Genomic DNA, 13,267 nt, shown 5'->3' with positions numbered 1-13,267 from the left:
AATCTTACACTTAATTTCATCAAATAATATTTTTATTATGGTAAGTATAGAGACATTACAAAACATTTGCCATTTCAATATATTTTACAAGTATTATATATTGTCATTAATTTTGTCCCTCATATTGTTCAGTCATCACCACTTTCCATTTCCAAATAGATAATTGCCAGATGGAGCATTCTTTTCTTTTCTAGTTCTCCTGTAATCTGGGAAATATCTAAAATATCATTATATAATCTCACTACAAATATATTGTTGTTGTTGTTAGGTGCCTTTGAGTAGGTTCCAACTCATAGCAATGCTACATACAACAGAATGAAACACTGCCTGGTTCTGTGCCATCCTCACAATCATTGCTATTTTTGAGCTGATTCTTGCAGCTACTGTGTCAATCCATCTCTTTGAGGGTCTTCCTCTCTTTCATTGACCCTCTATTTTGCTAAGCATGATATCCTTCTCCAGGGACTGATGCCCCCTGTGCACATGTGGTTCCTATCTTTTTTTCCATGCAATTTATTTGATAGGATAATTTGTCCACAGTTGGTATGTTGCAGATCACATCTCCATAGTGTCCTTTATATACCTCTATTCCTGGTAGAGAGAAAAAAAATTTTTTTTTTTCCCCTTTACTTCCTGAATACTGTTACTTGATCTAGATTTCATTAGATGAAGTTTTTATTTTTGCTGAGAATACTTCATAGACAGGTATATTTTCACCAGGGGGGGCTCATAATGTCTGAATGTCTCGCTTTTGGTGATATTATCAGGAATTGATGATCCATTATTCTACTAATGGTTGTAAAATGAGGTTTTATCACACATGGTTCAACTGTTAGCTAGATAATTTTATAATGAGAAATATGCACTTACTCTGAGGGATAGTTTATATAAGAAAGGGTGGATAAATACTTCTTTCCTTTTATTTATATTTTTTCATAGTAGTAATTTGGCTTCTCGGCACTATCTAAAAGAAGCCAAGGTGTTTTTATTTATTTTTTGATGTGTTTTAATCAACTTCAGTTATTGTCCTTATTAATGTTCAAATCTCTTCTTTGTCCAGTGACAGCTTTTTCACATTGACAGGAGTCCTTTTGAAATAACCTTAGTAGTTTCTATAGTTTTGTTTCTTTCTAGGATGATAAAAGTATTCCATACATATTATATATTTAGCATCAGCCATTTCTACAAGCATCAGCCATTTCTACAAGCCTTGATGTTTTCAATTGCCTCATATGCATGAGAAAGCTGGATAATGAATAAGGAAGACCAAAGAATTTGGCCTTTGAGTTATGGTGTTGGTAAATATACTCTGGATTGCCAAAAGAATGAAAAAACTTGTCTTGGAAGAAGTATAGCAGGATACTCCTTAGAGGCGAGCATGGTGAGACTTTGTCTCACGTACTTCAAATGTGTTATCAGGAGGGACCAGTCCCTGGAGAAGGACATCATACTTAGTAAGGTGGAGGGTCAGCGAAAAAAAAAAAGGAGGCCCTCAATGAGATGGATTGACACAAAGGCTGTGACAAAGGGCTCAAGCATAACAACATTTATGAGAATGGCACAGGGTCAGACAGTGTTTCATTCTGTTGAACAAAGGGTTGCTGTGAGTCAGAGCCAACTTGATGGCACCTAACAACAACAGCAACATTTCTACAAAGAACATTGTCTTATTTTAATGAAAATAGTATTTATAACCCAAACTTGGGAAATTAGGGGTGCTCTTTGCTATTGGGTGTTTTCAATAGACAGATATAAAAAATAGATATTTTTTAAAGAAAATGATTGTGAGTTGATACTGATTCTTCACACTCAAATTCAAGATGATAGAGTTTTCATTTAATCTCTTTAATTTTTAATTTTTACTGTGTCCTTATAGGGGTGGTATTGGGGCAGTTCTACTCAGTAGACCTTTTACCCATATAGAGTTTTCAAGGAGCAGCTGGTGGATTTGAACTGCCAGCTTTTTGGTTAGCAGTGGAGAGCTTAACCACTCTGCCCCCAGGGCTCCTGAATGAGTTTACTAAGTAAAAAAAAATACTTAGAAGTAGAATGCTGTTAAGTTTATCAAATTTTGTCTTTTTAACCTACTCTTTTGATATATATATATATATTTTACATATATATATATATTTTTCCTCATGATCTAGATTCCAATTTAGTTTCAGACATTGTATTTTGTTGTAGTATCTTTTTTTGGTCCTTCCAATCTAGAACACTTCTTCTGCCTCTTCTTGTTCTATAAAACATTTGAAAATTTCTGGTTTGTTGTCCTAGAACAGCCCCTGATTTCTGATTCTTTTCTGACTGTTTGTCACAATTAGATTGATTTCAAACTATTCTGGCCAAAATGCATTGGTATAGTGACTCTAATAAGAGACACTTATTGGCATGCTATAATGTTATTGGCAATACCAATCTTGGACATTTGTGTTAGTGACTACCAAATCTTTTCTTAGTTAAGAAAATGATTTACTTTGTAATCATAAGAAAACTGTGGGAATATAATCTGACACTGTCTGAATCACCTGTTGACAATAGCATTTTAACTCGGAGTGTTAGCATATTTTACTATCCTTGACTTAACCAGTCATTATATTGGGCTTACAAGACGGTGATTTTCTAACTCTACTATTTCTTTGATATTTATTAGTTGGCATTTTTCTTAAAAAAGAGCCTTCAATTTTTTTTTTTTTTTTTTTTTTTTCTTCTCTACCTCATTTTTTAAGATATTCCTAAGCACTTGTGAACATTTATTTGTTCAATGTATTATAATGAACTACTTTTATTATTTTATTATTCTTTTGGGTGCTCAAATTTTCAGAATTTGGCCAAAAGCAACTTTTTTGAGGCAGTAAGTGTACCTTTTTGACAAGATTCTATTACTCTTTGAGAAATAAATTAAGAACAGTAATGAGATGAGCAAGTGAAAGAGTTAACAAATGATAAAAAAAAAATCAAATAAAAAGTTGAAAATTTCTATTCTGTCTACCTTTCAAAAACATTTCCTGTGGCTAGAAGACATTGAACTTGACCAGACAGTGGCCACAGATAAAACTGAATATTTAGAGAGGGACCAGATAGTGCAGAACCTTATAAATCATGGGAAGAATTTTCAATGCTATTCCCGGTCAGTGGGACAATGGTAAGAGGGTGAGGTCATGCTGGTGTTTATATTTTCAAATGCCACTCTTACTCTTCTTTACATCAAAGACAGTCCTGTTGTGAGGTGACCCAATAGCGAGGATGGAGAGGATGGAGAAAAGGAAACTGATTTATGATATGTTTTAAGGTGGAATTGAAAGTACTTGCTGATGGATTGGATTTAGTAGAAGAGTGAAGAGAAGGAATAAAAAAAGCATGTCTAGGTTTTTGTCTTGAGCAATAAAATGTACTACTATTGAAGAAGCTAAGAGACAAAGATTCTGGGATGATGGAGAAGGGGAGGAAAACAAGAATGTAATGTGTACATTTTAATTTGAGATGAGTCAGAATCAACTCAATGGCAACTGTTTTTTTTTTTAATAAAATATATGTAGGGCTACAGTACTCTCAATATTTCAGATGTAGGTATATTAATGTAAGACTATATATAGCACTTAAAGCCATATGATTAAATAATATGTCCTAGAGAGTGGGTCAGATTGAGAGAAGTATCATGGGTCACGCCATCATTTAGAAACACAGTAGAATAGAAGAAACCAGCAAAGAAGTCAACGAAGGAGTACCCAGGATGGTAATAGAGAAGAACCAACAACCTCAAGTTCTCTAAAGTAAATTTGCTAGATATCCCAAAGAAAACACCTTAAAATGTGATATTCATTTGAAACAATCTAATGTGATATTTTAAGGTAAAACTAAAAATCCCACTGGCAATATTTCACCTTCATGTTTTGGATATCATCTAACATCAGCTTCTTCACTAGGTATTTGTTATATATGTAATTGCATGCAATTTTTTTGTCAACATTTTTGTTTTTGCCTTTTTAAAATTATCTGCAGTTTTGGTGTGCCACATTTTATTTCATCTATCATTACAACTGTTAAAAGGTTTCACTCTTTTTAGTTATTATGAGCTAATTGATTTTATAGAGGGAAGAAACCTGCAAAGAGCAATTTTGGAGGTAAATTAGAATCATCTGAGAACAGTAAGCTTTTGTTTTAAGTTTTAACCACACCATCACAGGTATCCTAAGAGATGGTTTTAAAGCTGAAAATGAAAATTACTCCTGGGCTGAAAGCTGACATGCCAAGTGAAATTTCACTAAAGTAGGAGTTTATAAGTGCTGACAAGTCCTTAACTATAGTGGTGTTAAAAACATTACTATTATAAGAGTGCTACAGAAGCTATTAGAGCTCTGATATTCCCCCTTCAGTGTTCAGTTACTCAGGGAAAGCACAAATACGCAACAAGAGAATAGGTGTTATTTTTCAGGGGGAAAGTCTGTTGAAATTTTTAGTCACTTTGGGACATTACAGAAATTCATCATATCATAGGAGAGTTTCTTCTGTACCCATGGGATCAAGGGTAAAACAGGAAAAAAAAAAAAAACTACAAAAAGACAGCTTTCTTCAACTCTGTTGGACTGCATAAATATTATATTGTTTTACTAAAAGTGAACAGCTGACAACTTAATGTCCCTCCATGCTGGAATATAGTATAAAGTTGAAGGGCTTTTCTAATTTCCTGTTATGAGGCCAATTTAGTAATCACAGCACAAGCATACATAGGAAATGTTAAGAAAAGTGTATCATTGATTGGGACAGTACTTTCTGTGATCTAGTAATCATATTTTTATCCCATCTATATTCATTTCAAAGAGCACTCTTAGCTGTTTTGTTAGGAAGGCAAGTCAGCTAACAATATGCTACCTTCAAGTTCTGAAATTCTCCTCTCCCCTCTTGCCATTTATTAAGGAATTTCAAGTTAGAGCTCAGCATTTTGTTCTTTATGAACCAGGCTGAACCGACTCTCCATCTGTGGAAACAAGAGACACTTATTTTGTCTTATATCTGTGTTGTTGTTCCAGAGAAGATTTATTTTATATTCATTGTGTGTCTTTTAACTCCTTGTGCCTTTGGTCTTACCGGTAAACTCCTCCATATTTTGATAATATTGCAATGTAGCCAATCTCTGTTTCTTCTTAAAAGGAACAACAAAAGCAGAAACAAATAATGAACAAAACTTTTCTTTGTTACATTGGTTCTAAGGTTTTGTTCTCTTTGAATTATATTTAGATAGTATTATAAAGCCTTGAATTCTTTGCTTAGACTTACAGGCTTCCTCAATTAACACAGTCAAATAACTATATTTTAGCAAAACAGTGATGAAAATCATGTCTTGGCAAAAAATTCCTATCCTTAGCAAAATGTCAGACAAAAAAATAGGCCAGTAAGCGATAGATTTTTAAGATAGGTAAAGATTTTTGCTGCTTTTCGAATTACCGCAGAGAAAAGCCTGTTCAAAAACTGTATATTTTTGCATAGCTCTTTGCTACCTGCTCTGTTTTTTCAGAATATAAACATCTCCAGTGACTCCTTTGTTAACAAGAAAACAAAACCACCTTTTTCACATATTTTTCTTTAAATCCAATACTCTGAATTTCTAATCAACTTTCCAAGCTTCTAGTTAATTCTTAAAATTTGTATTCCTCAATTAACTCTGCATCAGGATTTTATCCTTTCAGCATTCTTATTCAATCTGTATGCTTAGCTAATAATCTGAGAAGTTGTACTATATGAAGAAGAATGTGACATGGGGATTAGTGGAAGACTCATTAACAACCTGTACTATGTAGATAACATAACCTTGGTTGTTGAAAGTGAAGAGCACTTGAAGCACTTACTGATGAAGATCAAAGACCACAGCCTTCAGTACGGATTATACCTCAACATAAGGAAAACAACAATCCTCACAACTGGACCAATAAAACACGTCATGATAAACGGAGAAAATATTGACATTGTCAAGGATTTCATTTTACTTGGACCCACAATCAGTGCCCATGGAAGCAGCAGTCAAGAAATCAAGTAACACATTGCATTGGGAAAACCTTCTTCAAAGATCTTTTTAAAGTGTTAAAAAGCAAAGATGTCATTTTAAGGACTAAGGTGTGCCTGACCCAAGCCATGGTGTTTCAACCACCTCATATTCATGTGAAAGCTGGACAATGAATAAGGAAGACAGAAGAATTGTCACCTCTGAATTATGGTGTAGGCAAAGAATATTGAATATACCATGGACTGCCAGAAGAATGAATAAATCTATCTTAGACAAAGTACAGCCAGAATGCTTCTTAGGAGCAGAATGGCGAGACTTCATCTCACATACTTTGGACATGTTTTCAGGAGGGACCAATCCCTTGAGAAGGACAACACACTTGGTAAAGCAGAGGGTCAGAGAAAAAAGGGAAGACCCTCAATGAGATAGGTTGATACGGTGGCTGCAACAATAGTCTCAAGCATAACAAAGATCACGAGGATCGCACAGGACCAGACAGTGTTTCATTTTGTTGTACATAGATTCACTAAGAGTTGGAACTGACTGGACAGCACTTAACAACAGTAACAATTAACTCCAAATTTAGTAAGTCACCAACACTTGTGGACTTTAACTAATTGTTACTTCTTTTATCCTCCTAGCATCCTTGGATTGACAGTTCCATCTTCCTATCTAGATGGTAAACTCACCTGTGGGCTCAGTCATGGTATTATTCTATTGTTGGCCTCCAGTGCCTAAAACAGTGCCTGTTTCACAGATGGTAATAAATATCGGCTATATTAATGAAGCTGCTCACCAAGTCCGTTTTGTTTGGTTATATAGGCTTGATGGTGAGATTTTTGAAATATTCCATGCTTACTTCCAATCTTTATAACCAGTCTTCCAGTTACTTATTCTATTCCTAATTTTAGATAAGAAAATGAATACTAAGAAATATAGATAATTTAGCTAAGGACACACATAAGTAAGTAGACCCAGGATTCAAATTTTGTCCTACTCTAATTCTCATGTTCTATCTAAAATACCATGCAATTTAAGTTAATAATATAGGAAAGAAAAAAGAATCAAGGCTTTGCTTGTAAGTTCATGTCAATTGTTTTCTTGTACAAACTCAACACCTATTTGATGTTTCTGGGTCTTTGGGCTTGAATGGTTCTTCTCTGACTCTCTAGTCCTAAAATTAGCCATTTCAAGAGTTGTTCCACATGCCTTGAAGGCTTGTGATTATTGGATTTGAATTTCCATTAACTAAGTGAGCCCTAGGCAATATTCACTTTCATCTCCCTCCATCTGTGAGAAATGAATTTTCTTCATACAAGGATATAATTTGCAAACAATTGTTTTTTAGTTAACATGACATTGCTGCCCTCTGTATCGTAGGATGGATATCTCAGAATGACATCATATGATATTTCAAAGTTGTCAACACGTAGAGGAAAATCTGTATCTTTTTATATTATGTTTGAGCCAAACTGACCGGGTCCTAAAAGAGCAAGGGAATATATAAAATTCTAATAAAATGTAAAATACACTTTTTAAATTCATATGGACATGGAGTTTTGTTTTGTCTAGACAATAGTTTTGTTATTCATAACGACTGAAGATAAGTCAATGTGGCCCCAGTGGAGGAAGCAATTACTCCCTGTATTTGTTAAGTAACATCTGCTTTATTTCCTACCAGATTTAATGGAGAATCATTTAACAGAGTGTCTAATTTTCATAACAATCATTAGAGGGTATGAGTAAAGATTATGTGATTAAATGTTTGCACCTTGAATATTTTAGAAAGCACATAATCCAAACAAATGTTTTTCAGAACTGACACTTTTAGCAAAGGAAGTGATTATGTGATTAGTGAGGTAAATTTCACTAAGCAGATAAAGTGTAAGGGAAAGGTCCAGTTCCAGCTGGATAGGGCAGCATATGCTAGGAAACATATCAGCACAGAAGAAAGTTGCTTCTACATAGGTTTGCAGGCCCTCAGAACAGTGTCAGGGGAGAGTGGTGAGAAGGGGAGTGACATGGGTTTAGAAGTGTTGGTGTAGTTTAGGTTAGATAGCTCTGAGCATGAGCTGCCTTATAAACCACACAGTGTCTGTACTTTATACTGCAAAGTATTTTTGCACGAACTCAATACTGACAAGAATTAAACTCAAGATATAAGACAAAAGGGAGTATTGGCCACTGGCTAACTTGATAACGGATATTTAGGTCAAATGATATTCAAATTCAAATAAAAAATATGTTTTTGCCAAACACATTTATTGGTTAGATTTCCATGGTCAGAAACCAGTTAACATCTATTGTTGTTATTCTTACGTGACATCAAGTTGATTCTGACTCACAGAGACCCTATACACAACAGAACAAAACACTGCCTGTTCCCGCACCATCCTCACAATCTTTGCTGTGCTTGCCCATTGTTACAGCCACTGCGTCAATCCATCTCACTAAGGGTCTTCCTTTCCTTCACTGACCCTCTACCTACCAAGCATGATGTCCTTCTCCAGGGCTGATCTCTACTGATAACATGTCCAAGGTATGTGACACATAGTCTTACCATCTTTGCCTCTAAGAAGCATGCTGACTGTATTTCCTCAAAGACAGATTTGTTCATTCTTTTGGCAGGCCATGGTATATTCAATATTTTTCGCCAACATCACAATTCAAAGGCATCAATTCCTCTTCGATCTTGCTTATTCATCATGCAGTTTTCACATGCATATAAGGTGATTGCAAACATCATGGCTTGGGTCAGGAAAACCTTAGTGTTTAAAGTGACATCTTTGCTTTTCAACACATTAAAGAGGTCTTTTGAAGCAGATTTGCCCAATGCAATGCATCTTTTGATTTCTTCACTGCTGCTACCATAGGTGTTGATTGTGCATCCATGTAAAATGAAATCCTTGACAATGTCAATCATGATGTGGCTTTTTGGTCCAGTTGTGAGGATTTTTTTTTTTTTTCAGGTTGAGGTGTAATCCATACTGAAAGCTGTGGTCTTTGATCTTCATCAGTAAGTGCCTCAAGTGCTCTTCACATTCAGCAAGCAAGGTTGTGTTATCTGCATAACACAGGTCGTTAATGAGTCTTCCTCTAATTCTAGTGCCCCTTTCTTCTTCGTGTAGTCCAGCTTCTCAGATTCCTTGCTCAGCATAAAGATTGAGTAGGTATGGTGAAAGGATACAACCCTGATGCACACCTTTCCTGACTTGTCCTGTTAGAAAGACTCCTCTTGTTCTACGTACACATTCCTCATGAGCACAATTAAGTGTTCTGGAACCCCCATTCATCGCGATATTATCCGTAATTTGTTATGATCCACACAGTCAAATGTCTTTGCATAGTCAATAAACCACAGGTAAACATCTTTCTGGTATTCTCTGCTTTCAGCCAGGATCCTTCTGACATCAGCAATGACATCCCTGGTTCCATGCCCTCTTCTCAGTTCAGCTTGAATTTCTGGCAGTTCTCTGTGGATACACCTGCTGCAGCTGCTTTTGAATCATCTTCAGCAAAATTTTACTTTTGTGTGATATTAATGATATTGTTTGATAATTTCTGCATTCAGTTGGATCACCTCTCTTGTGAATAGGCATAAATATGAATATCTCCCCTTGGTTGGCCAGATGGCTGTCTTCCAAATTTCTTGGCATAGAAAAGTGAGCACTCCCAGGGTTGCATCAATTTGTTGAAACATCTCAATTAGCATTCTGTCAATTCCTGGAGCTCTGTTTTTCATCAATGCCTTTGGAGTAGCTTGGGCTTCTTCCTTTAGCATTGGTTCCTAATCGTATGCTACCTCCTGTAACGGCTGACTGTCAACCAGTTCTTTCTGGTATAGTGACTCTATATTTCTTCCATCTTCTTTTGATGATTCCTGCATCATTTAATATTTTCCCCATGAAATCCTTCAGTAATGCAAATTAAGTCTTGAATTACTTCTTCAGTTCTTTCAGCTTGAGAAATGTTGAGTGTGTTCTTTGCTTTTAGTTTTCTATCTCCAGGTCTTTGCACATGTCATTTTAATATTTTACTTTGTCTTCTTGGGTTGCTCTTTGAAATTTCCTGTTCAGCTCTTTTGCTCCATCATTTCTTCCTTTTGCTTTAGCTGGTTCAAGTTCAAGAGGAAGTTTCAGAGTCTCTTCTGACATCCATTTTGGTCTTTTCTTTCTTTCCTATCTTTTAAATAATGTCTTGCTTTCTTCATGTATGATGTCTTTAATGTCATTCCACAACTAGCCTGGTCTTTAGTCATTAGTGTTCCAAGTGTCAAATTTATTCTTGAGATGTTCTTTAAATTCAGGTTGGATATACTTAAGGCTGTACTTTGGCTTTCATGGACTTGTTCAAATTTTCTTCAGTTTCAACTTGAACTTATATATGAGCAATTGATGTTCTGTTCCACAGTTGGCCCCTGACCTTGTTCCGGCTGAAGATATTGAGCTTTTTCATGGCCTCTTTCCACAGATGTAGTCGACTTAATTCCTCTGTATTCCATCTGGTGAGATCCACATGTACAGTTGCTGTTTATTTTGGTGGAAAAAGTATTTGCAATGAAGAAGTCACTGGTCTTGCAAAATTCTACATGTGATTTCCAACTTCATTCCTATCACCAAGGCATTATTTTCCAACTACTGATCCTTCTTCTTTGTTTCCAACTTTCAACTTCCAACCACCAGTAATTATCAATGCATCCCAATTGCATGTTCTATCAATTTCAGACTGCAGAAGTTGGTAAACATCTTCAATTTCTTCATCTTTAGCCTTAGAGGTTGGTGCTTAAATTTGAATAATAATTGTACTAACTGGTGTTTCTTGTAAGCAAGTGGTTATTACCCTATTACTGACAGTGTTGTACGTCAGGATAGATCTTGAAATGTTCTTTTTGATGATAAATGCAATGTTACTCCTCTTCAAGTTTTCATTCCTGGTATAGTAGATCATATGATTGCCCTATTCAAAATGGCCAATACCAGTCCATTTCAGCTCACTAATGCCTAGGATATCAATGCTTATGGGTTCCATTTCATTTTTGTTGATTTCCAATTTTCCTAGATTCATACTTTGTACATTTCATGTTCTGATTATTAGTGGATATTTGCAGCTGTTTCTTCTCATTTTGAGTCATGCCACATCAGCAAAATGAAGATCTCAAAAGCTTGAATCCAGGTATGTCATTAAGGTGGACTCTACTTTAAGGTGGCAGCTGTTCTCCTCCCTAACTGTTCTGTTCCTCATATTTTGAGTGTCTTTCAGCCTGTCGAGCTCATCTTCTGGTACTATATCAGAAAATATTCCACTGCTGTTCATAAGGTTTTCACTGGCTCATTCTTTTCAGAGGTAGACTGCCAGGCCCTTCTTCCTAGTCTGTCTTATTCCAGAAGCTCCACTGAAACCTGTCCATTATGGATGACTTTGTTGGTGTTTGACTATCAGAAGCATAGCTTCCATCACAGCTACACAGCATCAGCATCACAACTTGCATGTTGCTTTGATGCTTATTTTGTTCATATCTATAAAGCATGCAATACAGAACTATTGAAGTGTTTTAAATAGTATGGTGATCGGATCATTGTTATAGGTTAATTAGAAAGTTAACTGAGACAGCAATATGGGAGCTGAGGAAACCGGATTGCAATAATCAAAGTTGATTAAGACTTGGCCTAGAGTAATGATAGTGAGAATGTAGTAGAAAGGATATATTAGAGGAGAATTAAGTGATAAAAGTAAAATGAAAATATTGGTCATCAACTCCATATGAGATGATAAAGGAGATTGAAAGAACCCTGGTGATGCAGTGGTTAAGCGCTGGGTCAGCAGCTCAAACACATCTGCTGTTCCACAGGAAAAAGTTGTGGCAGTCTGTTTCCATAAGCATTACAGCCTTAGAAACCCTATGAGGCAGCTCTACTCTGCCCTACAGGGTCATTGTGAGTCAGAATCCACTTGATGGCAACAGTTTTTCTGTTTGTTTTTATTTATTGTTCTTTAAGTGAAAGATTACAGATCAAGTCAGCCTCTCATACAAAAACTTATATACACCTTCCTATGTAACCATAGCTGGTCTATCTCTAATGTGACAGCAGACTCCTCCTCTCTACCCTGTATTCCCCGTGTCCATTCAACCAGCTCCTGTCCCCCTTTGCATTCTTATCTTGCCTCCAGACAGGAGCTGCCTACATAGTCCCATGAGTCTGCTTCAGCCAAGAAGCTCACTCCTCACCTGTATCATTATCTGTCTTATAGTCCAGTCCAATCCCTGTCTGAAGAGTTGGCTTCAAGAATGGTTCCAGTCTTGAACTAACAGAGGTCCTGGGGGCCATGACCTCTGGGGTTCCTCCAGTCTCAGTCAAACCATTAAGTCTGATTTTTTAACAAGAATTTGAGGTCTGCATCCCACTGTTCACCTGCTTCACCAGGGAGTCTTGATGGTAGGCAGGCACCATCTAGTTCTTCTGGTCGCAGGCTGATAGAGTCACTGGTATATGTGGCCCTTTCCATCTCTTGGGCCTGTGTTTACCTTGCGTCTTTGGTGTTCTTCATTCTCCTTTGCTCCAGCTGGGTTGAGACCAATTAATGCACCTTAGATGGCCACTTGCTAACATTTAAGTCCCCAGATGTCACTCATCAAAGTGCTATGCAGAATGTTTTCTTAATACATTTTGTTATGCCAATTGACCTAGATGTCCCCTGAAACTGTGGTCCCCGGACCCCCATCCCTGCTACTCTGGCCTTCCAAGCATTTTGGTCGAATTCAGGAAACTTCTTTGCTTTTGGTTTAGTCCAGTTGTTTTGACCTCTCCTTTCCCTTCACCTAAAACAGTTCTTATCTACTACCTCAGCTTTGACATTGCCAAGGTTACCTATTAACTCTGGTAAATTATATAGTGTACATATTAGAATTTTCTAAATATTCAATCTTGCTACTTACAAATTTAATTTTACTACTTTGTTTTCCACAATATGTGCTATTTACTATTATTATTGCATTATTATAGGAAAAATTTAAATTAACATTAAGAGAAATGTATAGCAACTTGCCATTGCCCACAGATGCTAACACCTAAGTTTTCTAAACAAATTATTTTGCTTTTATGCTTACAATATATTAGAAATTAAAATTATTTTTTAATTAGTTTGAAAAGAATTGAGTAAGAACATTTTCTTCCTCTTCTTCCAGAAATTCTCTCAAATATCTGGTTAACTTATATCAAATCTTCAAATGTGTAGTGATTCCATGAATTTATTTTAGTTTCATAATTACTT

The sequence above is a fragment of the Elephas maximus genome, chromosome 14 (assembly GCF_024166365.1).
Source record: "Elephas maximus indicus isolate mEleMax1 chromosome 14, mEleMax1 primary haplotype, whole genome shotgun sequence".
Taxonomy (NCBI): domain Eukaryota; kingdom Metazoa; phylum Chordata; class Mammalia; order Proboscidea; family Elephantidae; genus Elephas; species Elephas maximus.
Note: the sequence above shows the minus strand (reverse complement) of the source record.